Below are 15,987 nucleotides of genomic sequence, written 5' to 3'. Positions count from 1 at the left end.
TTTCTCCTTTGACAGCTCAATAGCATTAGGCTCTGTTGAATATACCTTTGGTTTCCAGAGCAAACCAGTCTCTGAGTTTATTTACTATTTCATTGATTCCCTAACTTAGAAGTTCTGTTTCTATTATCTGTGCTTTAGATGATTTGTTTTTCAGGTTCTCACCAAAGCTCTTCTGCCCTTACCTTTTTATACTTTTTTGATTTTATCCTCTCCAGTGTCTTCAATACGCATCTTTATGCTGTTTTTATCTGTCTGTCTGTCTGTCTTTCTCCATTTATCTATTAAATCAAACAAAACCTGGTTCCCTTAAGTAGATTCTGACTCATGATGATGCTGTATGTTAGAGAGTAGAACTGCTCCATAAGGTTTTCTTGGCTGTAATCTTTATAGAAGCTGATCGTTAGGCCTTTTTTCCATGGTATTATTGGGTGGGCTTGAATCTCCAAGGATTAGATTAGTAACTGATTGCAAACTGCTTGTGCCACGAAACCAAACTTGTTGTCAAGTGGATCCTGAGTCATAGTGACCCTGTAGGATAGAGTAGCACTGCCCGATAGGGTTTCCAAGGAGTGGCTCGAGTATTTGAACTGCCAACTTTTTGGTTTACCAGCTGACCTCTTAACCACTGCACCACCAGGACTTAGTAGTGAATGTCCACCATAGTTAAGGTTCTCATTGATACAATTATCTCCTGTATGGTTTCCTTTGATTTTGATTTGACAGGCACCTTGGAACCACAATAAATCCTGAAGTTGTATAAGAGCCATGAAAGAAAAACTTATGTGCTTCCATTTTTAAGCAAAAAAAAAAAAGAGAGATAAATTATAAATAAATCTCTTGCCCTGCCACCATCTTTCAGAGAAGATGGTCTATTTTATTACTACATTATATGGAAGCCTTATAATTACCCTCAATTAGTGTTCAAATGATAACATCATGGTTGAGATTGAAAGAAAAGACTTTATGATAAAAAACTGAGTATTTTTAAATACCTTATGTGAGTGAAAAAGCCAGTTGCCATCCAGTAGATTGTGAATCATAGTAACCCCGTGTATTTCAGAGCAGATCTTCAGAGGGTCTTCAATGGATAATTTTTGAGCTGTAGGTCACTTAGGCTTTCTTCTGAGGCAGCTCTGGGTGGACTCAAGCCTCCAACCTTATGCTTGTCAGCTGAGCACATTAACCGTCTGTATTACCAAGGGACTCTCATTGTGCTTATATGTGCAAAGAAAAGATAGTGGCAGCAAAAATACCGAAATATTAGGTGTGGTTGTCTCAAGTGTTTTAATTTAGATAAGATTTAATTTGATATAAGCAAAATCATTACACACTTTTTTAAATTAGGTAGAAAAATAACTTTTAAGAAGACTATTCTTAAAGTAAGACACCCTTCCCTGAGGCAAGAATGGCAGGTAAAAGCCAAGGTGCACTTTTTGCCCATCAGATGATGTAATTTAAGGCTAACAAGACATCAGTGATCATCTTCTGTCAACACTGTCAGGTGCCCTGAGAGTGGCCATTTTTATTCTTCAGCTGCAGTAACATCCACTGGAATAAATGGCTACTGTTAATAACACTTATGTCACTGAATTCATTCTTAAACGCATTACAGACCAACCAGAGCTCCAGGCCGGATATTTTGTAATACTTCTAGTCATCTATCCGGTCACAATTCTGGGGAACATTGGATTGATTACCTTAATCAGGATTGACACTGGACTCCACACACCTATGTACTATTTCCTCAGCCACCTGGCCTTTGAGGACCTTTTTCTTTTTGTTTGTTTTTAATTATACTTTAGATGTTGGTTTACAGAGCAAACTATTTTCTCATTAAACAGTTAGTACACATATTGTTTTATGACATTGGGTAACAACCCCACAACATGTCAACACTGTCTGTACTCAACCTTGGGTTCCCAATTGCCAGCTTTCTTGTCCTCTCCTATCTTTTAGTCTTTGCCGCTGGGCTGGTCTGCCCCTTTACTCTCATGTTGTTTTATAGGCTTGCCCAATCTGACTGAAGGATGAACCTCAGGAGTGGCTTCATTACTGAGCTGAAAATGTGTCCGGGGGCCTTATTCACAGGGTTTCACAGTATCTGTCAGACCAGCAAGTCTGGTCTTTCAGTCTGAGTTAGAATTTTGTTCTACCTTTTTCTCCAGCTCTATCCAGGACCCTCTATTGTAATCCATGTCAGAGTAGTCAGAGGTGATAGCTAAGCACCATCAGGTGGAGGTCATGGTAGGTGCGGTCCATTAGTCCTTTGGACTAATCTTTCCCATCTTTAGTTTTCTTCTTCCTTGCCCCTGAGGGGGTAAGAACGGTGGAGTACCCTAGATGGCCGCTCACAGGCTTTTAGACCCCAGTCCTCACTCACAGAAGTAGAATGTAAAACATTTCCTTTATAAACTATGTTATGCTAATTGAGCTAGATATTCCCCAAGACCATGGTCCCTATAGCCCTCAGCCCAATAATTCAGTCCCTCAGGGAGCTTGACTGTGTCTATGGAGCTTCCATGACCTTGCCTTGTAAAAGGTGTGCTGGCTTTCCCAGTATTGTGTAGTGCCTTACCCCTTACCAATTTACCACTTATCTATTGTCTATTTAGTGTATTTCCATCCCTACTTTTCCCCTCCCCTCCCTCGACCATCAAAGATTGTTGCTTTTTGTATGTAAACCTTTTCATGTGTTTTTACCATAATGGTCTCACACAATATTTGTCCTTTTATGACTGATTTATTTCACTCAGCATAATGCCCTCCAGATTCATTCATGTTATGAGACGCTTCACAGATTCATTGTTGTTCTTTATCTATGTGTAATACTCCATTGTGGGTATATACCACAGTTTATTTTTCCTTTTCTCTGTTGATGGGCATCTAGGTTGTTTCCATCTTTTTGGTCCTGTGACCAATGCTGCAATAAACATGGATGTGCGTATGTCTATTTGTGTGCTGACTCATATTTCTCCTCAAAGTAGAGTCAACCTTAATGACATGGATAGAGTAAAGCTTTCAAGACCTTCACTTACTGATGTGGCATGACTCATATTGTGAAGAAACAGCTGCAAACATCCATTAATAATAGGAACCTGGAACATATGAAGTATGAATCTAGGAAAATTGAAAATCGACAAAAATGAAATGGAAGGCATAAACATCGATATCATAGGCATTAGTGAGCTGAAATGGACTGTTATTGGCCGTTTTGAATTGAACAATCATATAGTCTACTATGCTGGGAATGACAATTTGAAGGGGAATGGAGTTGCATTCATCATTACAAAGAACATTTCAAGATCCATCCTGAAGTACAACGGTGTCAGTGATAGGATAATATCCATAACGCCTACAAGGAAGGCCAGTTAATATGACTATTATTCAAATTTGTGCACCAACCACTAAGGCCAAAGTTGAAGAAATAGAAGACTTTTATCAGCTGCTACGGTGTGAAATTGATTGAACATGCAGTCAAGATGCATTGATAATTACTGGTGATTGGAATGCGAAAGTTGGGAACAAAGAAGAAAGATCAGTAGTTGGAAAATATGGCCTTGGTGATAGAAACAATGCAAGAGATCAAATGACAAAATTTTGCAAGACCAACGACTTCTTCATTGCAAATACCTTCTTTCACCAACATAAATAGTGAATATACACACTGACCTCGCCAGACGGAACACACAGAAATCAAATTGACTACATCTGTGGAAAGAGATGATGGAAAATCTCAATATTATCAGTCAGAACAAGGCCAGGGGCCGACTCTGGAACAGACCATCAATTGCTCATATGCAAGTTCAAGCTGAAACTGAAGAAAATCAGACCAAATCCACGACGGTCAAAATATGACCTTGAGTATATCCCACCTGAATTTAGAGACCATCTCAAGAATAGATTTGACACATTGAACAGTAGTGAACAAAGACCAGATAAGTTGTGGAATGACATCAAGGGCATCATACTTGAAGAAAGCAAGAGGTCATTGAAAAGGCAGGAAAGAAAGAAAAGACCAACATGGATGTCAGAGGAGACTCTGAAAATTGCTCCTGAACTTCGAGCAGCTAAAGCAAAAGGAAGAATTGATGAAGTAAAAGAACTGAACAGAAGATTTCAAAGGGCCTCTCGAGAAGATAAAGTTAAATATTATAATGACATGTGCAAAGAGCTGGAGATGGAAAACCAGAAGGGAAGAACACGTTCGGTGTTTCTCAAGCTGAAAGAACTGAAGAAAAAATTCAAGCCTTCGTTTGCAGTAGTGAAGGATTCTGTGGGGAAAATATTAAACGATGTAGGAAGCATCAAAAGGAGATGGAAGGAATACACAGAGTCAGTATACCAAAAAGAATTAGTCGATGTTCAACCATTTCAAGAGGTGGCATATGATCAGGAACCAATGGTACTGAAGGAAGAAGTCCAAGCTGCTCTGAAGGCATTGGCTAAAAACAAGGCTCCAGGAATTGATGGAATATCAATTGAGATGTTTCAACAAACAGATGCAGAGCTGGAGGTGCTCACTCGTCTATGCCAAGAAATAGGGAAGACAGCTTACTGGCCAACTGACTAGAAGAGATTCATATTTATGCCTATTCCCAAGAAAGGTGATCCAACCGAATGTGGAAATTATAGAACAATATCATGAATATCACACCCAAGCAAAATTTTGCTGAAGATCATTCAAAAATGGCTGGAGCAGTATATCAACTGGGAACTGCCAGAAATTCAGGCCACTTTTAGAAGAGGATGTGGAACCAGGGATATCATTGCTGATGTCAGATGGATCCAGGCCAAAAGCAGAGAATACCAGAAGGATGTTTACCTGTGTTTTACTGACTATGCAAAGGCGTTCGACTGTGTGGATCATAACAAATTATGGATAACATTGCGAAGAATGGGAATTCCAGAACACTTATTTGTGCTCATGAGGAACATTTACATAGGTCAAGTGGCAGTTCTTTGGACAGAACAAGGGGATACTGATTGGTTTAAAGTCAGGAAAGGTGTGCGTCAGGGTTGTATTCTTTCACCATACCTATTCAATCTGTATGCTGAGCAAATAATAAGAGAAGCTGGACTATATGAAGAAGAATGGGGCATCAGGATTGGAGGAGTACTCATTAACAACCTGTGTTATGCAGCTGACACAACCTTGCTTGCTGAAAGTGAAGAGGACTTGAAGCACTTACTAATGAAGATCAAAGACCACATCCTTCATATGGATTGCACCTCAACATAAAGAAAACAAAAATCCTCACAACTGGACCAATGAGCAACATCATGATAAACGGAGAGAAGATTGAAGTTGTCAAGGATTTCATTTTATTTGGAACCACAATCAACAGCCATGGAAGCAGCAGTCGAGAAATTAAAAGATGCATTGCATTGGGTAAATCTGCTGCAAAGGACCTCTTCAAAGTGTTGAAGAGCAAATATGTCACCTTGAAGACTAAGGTGCGCCTGACCCAAGCCATGGTATTTTCATTCGCATCATAAGCATGGGAAAGCTGGACAATGAATAAAGAAGAAGGAAGAAGAATTGATGCCTTTGAATCGTGGTGTTGGCGAAGAATATTGAATATACCATGGACTGCCAAAAGAATGGACATATCCATCTTGGAAGAAGTGCGAGCAGAGTGGTCCTTGGAAGCAAGGATGGAAAGGCTCTGTCTTACATACTTTGGACATGTTGTTAGAAGGGATCAGTTCCTGGAGAAGGACATCATGCTTGGCAGAGTACAGGGTCAGCGGAAAAGAGGAAGACCTTCAACGAGGTGGATTGACACAGTGGCTTCAACAATGAGCTCAAGCATAACAACGATTGTAAGGATGGCGCAGGACCGGGCAGTGTTTTGTTCTGTTGTGCTAGGGTCGCTATGAGTTGGAACTGACTCGATGGCACCTAACAACAATAACAACAACATATTCCTAGGAGTGGGCTTGCTGGTTCATGTGGTATGTCTATTTCTAGCTTTCTAAGGAAGCACATGTCATTTTCCAAACTGTTTTTATCATTTTGCATTCCCACCAGCAGTGCATGAGAGATCCGATCTCCATGAAGCCTCTCTAACATTTGTTATTTCCTGGTTTTTTTTGATTCCTGCCAGTAATACCTGGGTGAGATGGTATCTCATTGTGGTTTTGATTTGCATTTCTCTAATGGCTAGTGATCCCAAACAATTCTTCACGTGTCTGTTGGCCACTTGAATGTTTTCTTTAGTGAATTCTCTGTTCATTTCCTTTCCCCATTTTTTAATTGAATTATTTGCCTTTTTTCCCACAGGTGTTGAATTTTTTGTAGATTTTACAGATTAGACCTTTGTCTGATTTGTAATAGTCAAAAAATTTTTCCCAGTCTGTAAGTTTCCTTTTTACTCGTTTGGTGAAGTCTTTTGATGAGTGTAAGTGTTTAGTTTTTAGAAGATGCCAGGTATCTAAAAGCTTATCTTCTGGAGTTTGTGTGTTGTTGGTTGTGGTTTGTATCCTGTTAATGCCATGTATTAGGGCCTCTAGCATTGATCCTATTTTTTCTTCTATGAACTTCATAGTTTTTGGCTTTATATTTAGGTCTTTGATCCATTTTGAATTAGTTTTTTTCGTATGGCTTCTTAGTGATCTTGTGCTGCCGTACAGAAATACCACAAGTGGATGGCTTTAACAAAGAGAAAATTATTTTCTCACAGTCTAGTAGGCTACAAGTCCAAATTCAGGGTGTCGGCTTCAGGGGAAGGCTTTCTCTCTCTGTTGGCTCTGGAGGAAGATCCTTGTCCTCAATCTTCCCCTGGTCAAGGAACTTCTCAGGGGCAGGGACCCCATGTCCAAAGGGCGTGCTCTGCTCCTCATCCTATTTTCTTGGTGGTATGAGGTCCCCAACTCTCTCCTTGCTTCCCTTTCTTTTATCTCTTTTAAGATAAAAGGTGGTGCAGGCCACACCCCAGGGAAACTCCCTTTACCTTGGATCAGGGAGGTGACTTGGGTAAGGGCAGTGTTACAATCCCACCTTATAAAATTACAATCACAAAATGCAAGACAATCACAGAATACCAGGAATCATGGCCTAACCACGTTAATACACACATTTTTGGGGGAACATGACTTAATCCATGACACTCCACCTTTGATCCCCCAAAAATGACATCCTTGCAACATGCAAAACATATCCACCCCATCAGATCATAGCAAAAGCCTAAACTCCAAGTCCAAAATTCAAAAATTCCTCTTCATCTGTGAAATCTAGAATACAAGTTATCTGCTTCCAGGAACAATGGCAGAACAGGCACAAGCTAGACATTTCCATTATAAATGGAAGAAACTGGGAGGAAAAGGCATAGCAGGCACCAAGCAAATCAGCAGGACATATTATGTTAGCCCTCAAAGCTTTCAAAATAATTCTCTGTTCTCTGAAACAATTTACAGGATAACCCTGCCCTCCAGATTCCAGGTATTGGCCACACTGTCTAGATTCTAAGTGGAGGCCCCTTGGCCCTGGGCTTCAGCTCCACCTTCCAGGCCCACTAAGATAGCAACTCTGCTTCCTCCTCTTTAACATAAAATTACAATCACAAAATAGAAGACAACCACAGAATACTGGGAGTCATGGCCTAACCAATTTAATATACACATTTTGGGGGGACATAATCCAATCCAAGACGTATGGTGTGAGATTAAGTCTTGTTTCATTTTTTTGCAGATGGACATTCAGTTTTGCTAATACCATTTGTTAAAAAGGCTGTCTTTTCCCAGTTTGATGGACTTTGGGCCCTTGTCGAAGAGCAGGTGACCATAGATCTGGGTTCTCAATTCTGTTCCACTGGTCAGTGTATCTGTAGTCATACCAGTACCAGGTTGTTTTGAATACCATAGCTGTATAGTAGGTTCTGAGGATCAGTAATGGGAGTCCTCCTACTTTTTTCTTCTTCTTCAATAGGCTTTTCTACCTGGGGCTTGTTTCCTTTCCATATAAAGTTAGTGATAAGTTTTTCCGTCTCTCTAAAGAATGTTGTTGGTATTTGGATCAGGATTGTGTTGTATTTGTAAACTGAGTTGTGTAGAATTGTCATTTTCGGAATGTTGAGTCTACTTATCCATGAGCATGGTATGTTTTTCCATTTATGTAGATCTCTTTTGGTTTCTTGCAGTAGTGTTTTGTACTATTCTTTGTATAGGTCCTTTACATTACTGGTTAGACTTATTGCTAAGTATTTTATTTTTTTTAGGGGCTATTATAAATGATATTGTTTTTGTGATTTCCTTTTCATCGTTCTCTTTATTAGTGTATAGGAATCCAACTGATTTTTGTATGTTTATCTTGTATCCTGCTAGTCTGCTGAATCTTTGTATTAGTTCCAGTAGTTTTCCCATGGAGTCTTTTGGGTTTTCTATGTACAGTACCATATCATCCGCATATAGGGACAGCTTAACTTCTTCATTACCAATTTGGATGCCCTTTGTTTCTATTTCTTGCCTTACTGCTATAGCTAGAACTTCCAGCAGAATGTTAAATAGGAGTGGTGATAAAGGGCCTCCTGTCTGGTTCCTGTTCTCAGGGCGAATGTTTTCAACCTCTCACCATCAAAAATGATGTTGACCCTTGGTCTTGCATAGATGCCCTTTACTAAGTTGAGAAAGGTCCCTTCTATACCTACTGTATTGAGAGTTTTTTTTCAGGAATGGATGTTGAACTTTGTCCAGTGCATTTTCTGAGTCAATTGAGATGATCATGTGATTCTTTTCTTTCCTTTTATTTATGTGGTAGATTATGTTGAATGATTTTCTAATGTTGAACCATCTTTGCATACCTGGTATGAATTCTACTTGGTGGTGGTATATTATTTTTTTGATATGATGCTGAATTCTATTGCCTAGAATTTTGTTGAGAATTTTTCCATCTATATTCTGTAATTTTTTTTTTTTTTTTTTTTGTGGCGTCTTTGCCTGGTTTTGGTATCAGGGTTATGCTGGCTTATAGAATAAATTTGGAAGTATCTCTTCCTTTTCTATGTTCTGAAATAGTTTGAGTAGTATTGGTTTAAGCTTTTCTCTGAATGTTTGCTAAAATTCTCCAGTGAATACATCTGGGCCAGGACTTTTTTGGTGGGAGTTTTTTTGTTGTTGTTTTTTTTTTTACCTTTTTAAGTCTCTTATCTGTTATGGTTCTGTTCAGATTTTCAACTTCATTTTGTATTAGTTTGGTTAGGTAGTGGGTTTCTAGAAATTTGTCTATTTTCTCTAGGTTTTCAAATTTGTTGAAGTATAGTTTTTCATAATACTCTGTTAGGATCCTTTTTATTCCAATTCTGTCTGTTTTAACGTCCCCCATTTCATTTCTTATTTATGTTATTTACATCCTTTCCTACTTTTCTTTTGTCAGCTTGGCCAGTGGTTTGTTGATTTGGTTGAACCGCTCAGAGAACCAACTTTTGGCTTTATTGATTCCTTCTATTATTTTTTTATTCTCTATTTCATTTATTTCTGCTCGGATCTTTATTATTTCCTTCTTTTGGTGGCTGTGGGGTTCCTTTGCTGTTATCTTTCCATTTGTTCAAGTTTCGTAGTTAATGTTTTGATTTTGTTCCTTGATGTGTGCATGTATTTCTATAAACTGACCTCTGAACACAGCCTTTGCTATGACCCAAAGGTTTTATTATGATGTGTTTTCATTCTTGTTTGATCCTAGGAATAATTTGATTCCATCTCTGATTTCTTCTATTACCCAGTAGCTTTCAAGCAAGGCATTATTCAGTTTCCAAGTAGTTGATTTTTTTTCCCTTGGGTCTTCCTGTTGTTAATTTCTACTTTGATGGCTTTTTGGTCAGAGAAGGTACTTTGTATTATCTCAGTATTTTGGATTTTGTCGAGGGTTGCTCTGTGGCCTAAGATGAGGTCTATTATGAAGAACATTCCATGTACTGTGGAAAAGAATGTGTACTTTGCTTCTGTTGGGTGGGGTGTTCCACATATGTCTATGAGGTCAAGTTGGCTGATTGTGCTCCTTAGCTCTTCTGTACCTTTGTTGAGTTTCTTTCTAAATGTTTGGTCCTTTACCTAGAGTGTTGTGTTGAAGTCTCCTACTATTATCGTGGAACTGTCAATTTCTCTTTTTAGTGCTGTTAGAGTTTGTTTTATGTATTTTGGAGCCCTGTCATGGGGTCTATAAATGTTTATTATGGTTAAGTCTTCATGATGAATCTTCCTTTTCATGGTTATATAGTGTCCTTCTTTATCTTTTTTTTTTTTTTTTAAGCCTATTTTATCTAAGATTTGCTTTGCCATTCCTGCTCTTTTTTGGTAGTTATTTGCTTGATTTTTTTTTCCATCCTTTGATTTTTAATAAATTTATGTCCTTGTTTGTAAGGTGTGCCTCTTGTAGACAGCATATTGATGGATCTTGTTTCTTTTTTATCCTTTCTGTCACTCTTTGTCTCTTTAAGGGTACATTTAGGCCATTTACATTCAGTGTAATTATTGATAGGTGTGAGTTTACTGCTGTCATTTTGTAGTGCTTTTTATTTTTTGGTGCTGACATTTTCTTTGTTCCTCTTACTCTCCTGTGCTGAATTCCTTTTGTTTGTGGATTTCTTTGTTTTTATTGAGACTTTATGTTTTTCTTCTTTATTTTGATGAACAGAGTTGTTAACTTCCTTTGTGGTTACCTTGAAATCTACCCTTATCTTCCTAGGTTTGAAGCAGTCTATTATTACTTGGTATCATCTTGCCTTCCTCTCCATAAGAAAGTTCTGTACCTACCCTGTTCATTCTCTCTTTTATTGTTCTGACATTGTGGTCATTTACAGTTTAACTTCTCTGGTTCCTTGTTCCAATTCTTTTGGTTTTGGATACTCCTTGAGAGTTCATTTCCTAGGTTGGTATCTGTCTGGTACAATCTTGTGTCCTAGATTCAGGCTGTGGTCTGATGCTGTTCACTCTCAGACTAAAGGACTCCCTTTAACAGTTCTTGTAAGTTTCGTTTGGTTTTTATATATTCCATTTTCTGTTTATCTGGAAATCCCCCAATTTCACCACTATATTTGAAAGAATGTCTTGTAGGACATATAATTCTTGGTTGTCAATTTTTTTTTTCTTTACTTCAAGGTTTTATATATGTCACCCCATTGCCTTCTTGCCTGCATGATTTCTGCCTAATAAGCAGAGTTTAATCTTATTTCTTTTCTGCTGTATCTGACTTTTTGTTTTTTACTTTTTTGATCTGTTCTCAGGAGTCCTTCTTTGTCTTTGGTTTTAGCGAGTGTGATTATGACATGCCTTGGTGATTTTCTTTGAGGTTTATTCCATATGGGGTTTGTTGAGCTTCTCAGATGGTCAACTTTTGATCTTTCATGATATTAGGGAAGTTTTCTGTCAGCAGTTCTTCAATGATCCTCTCTGTGCTTTCTGTTTATCCTCCTGTTCTGGAACTCTGATTGCTCTCAAATTTTTGCTTTTGATTGTATCCCACATAATTCTCAGGGTTTCCTTATTTTTCTTCATTTTTTGTTCTGATTTTTCCTGAAACCGAGTTGTATCCAATTGTTTGCCTTCAATTTTCTGATTCTGTTTTCCATCATTTCAAACCTGCTTCTCAGCCTTTCTATGAACCTGTCCATTTCTGAAATCTTGTTCTTTATCTTCTGGATTTCTAATTATTGTTTTTGTATGATTTCTATTTGCGAATTTATTTTGATTTATTATTTCCCCAAATTCTTCATTTTTTCCTCTGTGTTTTCCATGAATTTTTCTATTTTTTTCCTCATTTTTATCTGCTTTTTGTTTCAACTTTTGGATAACTCTGAATATTAGAGATTTGAATTCCACATCAGGTAGTTCTAGGGCCTTTTCTTTTCCTGGAAAGTCAACCAGTGTTTTATTTTGGATGCCCACTAGAACCATCCTTGCCTTTTTTTTTTTTTTTTTTTTAATGTTTTGATATTTTCTGCTGTCTTTAGGACATTCAGTAGTATTTTCTTCATTTATTGATTGTAGATCTGTTTGTTTCACCCTGCCTTTTGGTTTATTTGGTTATGTCTTAGCAGGTGGGCTGTGCGTTCTTTGATGTTTGCTCATCTGTGGTCACAGCACTTTTCACCTCCTTGTCCAATGAGCTGAGCCATTTGCTAAGCTATGGTGCAACAGGTCAGGTCCAGCTGAAGGGAAGGGACTGGGCTGGGTTGTTTGCGGCAGTACTCAGGCCAACAGGTCAGGCCAGGAATCAGTGTGGGCAGGTTCCAGTAGGCCATGCCTCTGCTGCTTGCAGGTGAGATATTCAGCACATGGTGCAGGTAGGCAGGAAGGAGGGGGGAGATTGTGATGTGTGAAGCCTACATGGTTATGGGGAAGAGGAGAGAGGGGAAACATGAGCCAGAAAACAGAAAAAAAAGAAAAAAAACTGTGTTAAAGGAACTTGCCATTGGTGTGGAGAGATGAGAAACAAAGAAATGGAGAAAAACAAAAAGAAAAAAAATGGGAAAAAATAACTGGGTAAAAATTTGGAATAAAAAAAGAAAGAAAAGCCCCCAGGTGTCCCACTGTTGCAGCTGTGAAGATTGGGAAAGCATCTCCCAGGCTGAGCCATATAGCCAGGCTAGAGGGGGATAGATGCCACACAGTTCCAGGTATTCAGGAGACAGGGATAGAAGGTAAGTATAGAGAAAGAAGAACTGAGAAATGAAGAAAGACAGAAAGGAAAAAAGAGAAAAAGAAAAGAAAAAAGAAATGCCCCCAGGGATCCCGCCGACAAGGCTGCATTAACTGGGAAAGGGGCTCCTAAGCCGTGCAGTGAGGCCCAGCTAGAGGACGCTCCCAAGCCTTGAAAAGAAAAAGAAAACAAACAAACAAGAACTAAGCAAAACAAAACAAAGCCCCAGGGAACCCACCAGCTTCGTGTTGTGGGTGGGGGGCTGGGAGAGTGGTTTCCCAGTTGAGCAGAACTTCACAGCCTTTCAAGAAGAAGCAAAGATGGCACATGGTGCCATGTGTTTGAGAGAAACGAGTGAGAGGTGCTTGAAGGCACTGAAGAAACCAAAAGAAATGGATAAAAGCAACTCCAGCAACAGACAAATGGCACTCAGGAAACTGGCCAGTGTGGGCAGCGTGAATCCTAGCAGCCCAGGGCCTAAGCGGTTGCTTCCTGGCAAAGAGACTGTGGCTGGCAGGAAGTAGAGTAGGCCAACTCAGAAGGAGGAAGGGTGGATATTAGGAAAGCATATATCGCTGGCTACCAGGTGCTCTGTCTTCTGCTGGGAATATTGTGAAACTGCTTTCTCATACTCTTTGTCGGCTGATCTCGATGTGGGTGGGGTGAATCCAAGTGGCATGGGTGCTGCACTTCCTGGCTGGCCAAGCCACTGCTGCCAGCCGGAAAGTGTAAAGGAACAGCAGGGAAGAGGATGGGAGGTGGAAATGTCTGTATCACTAGTTACCTGGTGCTCTGTCTCCTGCTGAGAGCTCTGTGAAGTTGCTTTCCTATGCTCCCTGTCCGCTGATCTCCAACAGGAGTCCAGGCTGGGGAACCCGAGCTTCATTAGCAGACGGGGTACCTCTGCACGTATCTCTCCTTGCTCCCGGTTCTCTGTCAGTTTCTTATTCCATTCAGTGCTTGGCTGAGTTCTTATTCTCTTCATTTGACACTTCAGGTTCCAGGATTGATGCTTGTCTCTGTTTCATTTAGTTTTTCAAGTCTTTTCTGTGGAGGGACGGCCTGGTGGTTCTTTCTATAACGCCATGTTGGCTGGAAATCTGTAGTACTTTTTTATTCTTCTGCCATTACCCTAAAGATGATGGTGAACTTTGTTGTTGAACACAACACTATTCCTTTCCATGTTTGTGAAACACAACTGGGCTACTTGATGCATGATCTCTGAGTGAGTCCTTTGAGTGTCTATGGCTTCTGATAGCTACATGGCCATCTCTAGTCCTCTGGATTATTCAATATTGATGTCAAAAAGAGCCTGCATTCAGTTAATTGTTGTTCCATTTTATATATATATAGCTTTCTAGTTGCCCTTTTCCATGCCATTATCGCCTTCTGTCTAACTTACAGTGGCCCCAATAAAATTGAGGTTTCTATTACAATGACGTTCCTCTCTTAGCTCTGTCCTGTTCAGACACACATATGAAGGAAATTCTGACCTTTTCTTTCACTGGCTTTATATGACCCCTTACTTTTCGATTGTACTCTTCTACACCTTTATCATTATCTGCATCATAAGTATTTGTTCCACTCAGGGGTGATGCAAGGCCATCTCCACCTGTAGCTGTCATATAGTGGCTGTCACTATTTTCTGTGGCACATTAGTCTTTTTGTACCTACAGCCTAAATCAAATCACTCCCTGGACACAGACAAAATGGCTTCTGTCTTTTACACTGTGGTGATCCCTGTGTCAAACCTCTCATCTATAGTCTAAGGAACGAGGAGGTAAAAGAAGCCTTGAAGTAAGTCTTAGATAAAGGCTATGAAACTTTAAAGATGTTGCAATTAAGAAAATAATAATAAAAATCTTTGTTACATAAAAGTAGGGAAAGGAATCTCTTGCTTTTATTTTTTATAATTCTTTCCCAACTGACTGAAAATTTGACTGTTATTTCAACAGACATCGTCATTATCTGTAGCTATCAGGGTCACACTTGGATAGTCAGTATACTTTAGATTCCTGTTCCAGCCACCAACACCTTTACAGGCTAGTGAAATTGTGGTCAAATACAAACACAGACATGAAAAGAAAAACACACAAGTGTATCCAAAACAAAGGGAGCAGCATGTTTTTGTAAGACCTCTGTGCTCAGGAATAAGGCTGACCGAGTTTGACTGCCATTTCCTCTCCTTATTGGCTGCGTATTCTTGGAGAACTGACTTAAACTGTACTGTCCTCTGTACCCAGTTTTGGAAATAATAAGGCTCGACTCAGTTGTTTCTTTTAAGGATTAAATAGGCTAATCTATGAATTGCTTAGAACAAAATCTGTGATAAAAAGTGCTATGTAAATGTCCTTTAAATGAATGTTAGATATGTAAATGTTTGTTACATGTAATAATAGATGAGCTCATTGACCTCTCAAACATTTATCAGTATTTAACTAAGAGGGACACAACCTGGTGGCATTCTAACGCCAGGTATTTAATCAAGCAGTCCTACTAATTCTAATCAAACAAGCCTGAGAGTTCAGTGAGATGTAATCTCTTCCTGTGGAGTCTGCAGTTGATTTCAACTCATGTCCGGGTGTAAAAATTCAGATAGAAATCTATGTAAATACCTTAGCAAAATGGATGAAAACTAAGAGAGACTTAAATAAATAACTTTATTATCAATATTGCCTGCTTCATTAACCATATCACAATGAAATTTTCTTGTAAATGAAAGTATTATTATTTTGTATCTACAATGGTTTAGTAGTATAATATGAATAAAAGTCAAAGTGATAGTTTTTGGATATTGATGTTAAAAGTTTTAGACTTTGTATTAGATTTTTTTTTAGCCTTAGCTGGTTTTCAACCCTTATCAGCTGGTTGAATAAAGACTGCCTTGTTCTAAACAGAACAGATTCCTCCCCATACAACATAAGATTCTTAAATATCATATTTGCGTAAAAGAGCATCACCAAGTGCTAAAATTTTTGTACTATTTGTAATAATAATAATAAAATTGCTAACATTCATTCAATGTTCGCCATTATTTGGCTCCATTCTAAGTGGGTAGCATTTATCAAATCATTTAATCCTCTTATTAATACTAAGAAGTATATACAGCTATTATTTACAATTTTATAAATGTGAAAGTAAATATGGACAAAGTAAAGAAGTTATCTAACATTACACAGCTGATAAATCATAGTCACATATTCAAACTCAATATGTGAAAAATAGGATTAACAGGATAGATAAATTAAGTGGTCTTTAACCTGTTTATCAAAAAATATATAATCTAAAAATGCATGAGGTTAAAATTCCTTAAAAGTATGCTCTAATATAATTATAAAATTATTTTAAGATAATTT

General features: G+C 38.5%; 1 pseudogene; it reads left to right on the top strand.

Annotated features, from left to right (window-relative positions):
• Positions 1-1,557: 1,557 nt before the first annotated feature.
• Positions 1,558-14,483, top strand: LOC126078705 (olfactory receptor 1038-like; annotated as a pseudogene).
• Positions 14,484-15,987: the final 1,504 nt, after the last annotated feature.

Source organism: Elephas maximus, chromosome 7, assembly GCF_024166365.1.
Source record: "Elephas maximus indicus isolate mEleMax1 chromosome 7, mEleMax1 primary haplotype, whole genome shotgun sequence".
Lineage (NCBI taxonomy): Eukaryota > Metazoa > Chordata > Mammalia > Proboscidea > Elephantidae > Elephas > Elephas maximus.
Note: the sequence above shows the minus strand (reverse complement) of the source record. Positions and strands in the feature narration are given on the sequence as shown.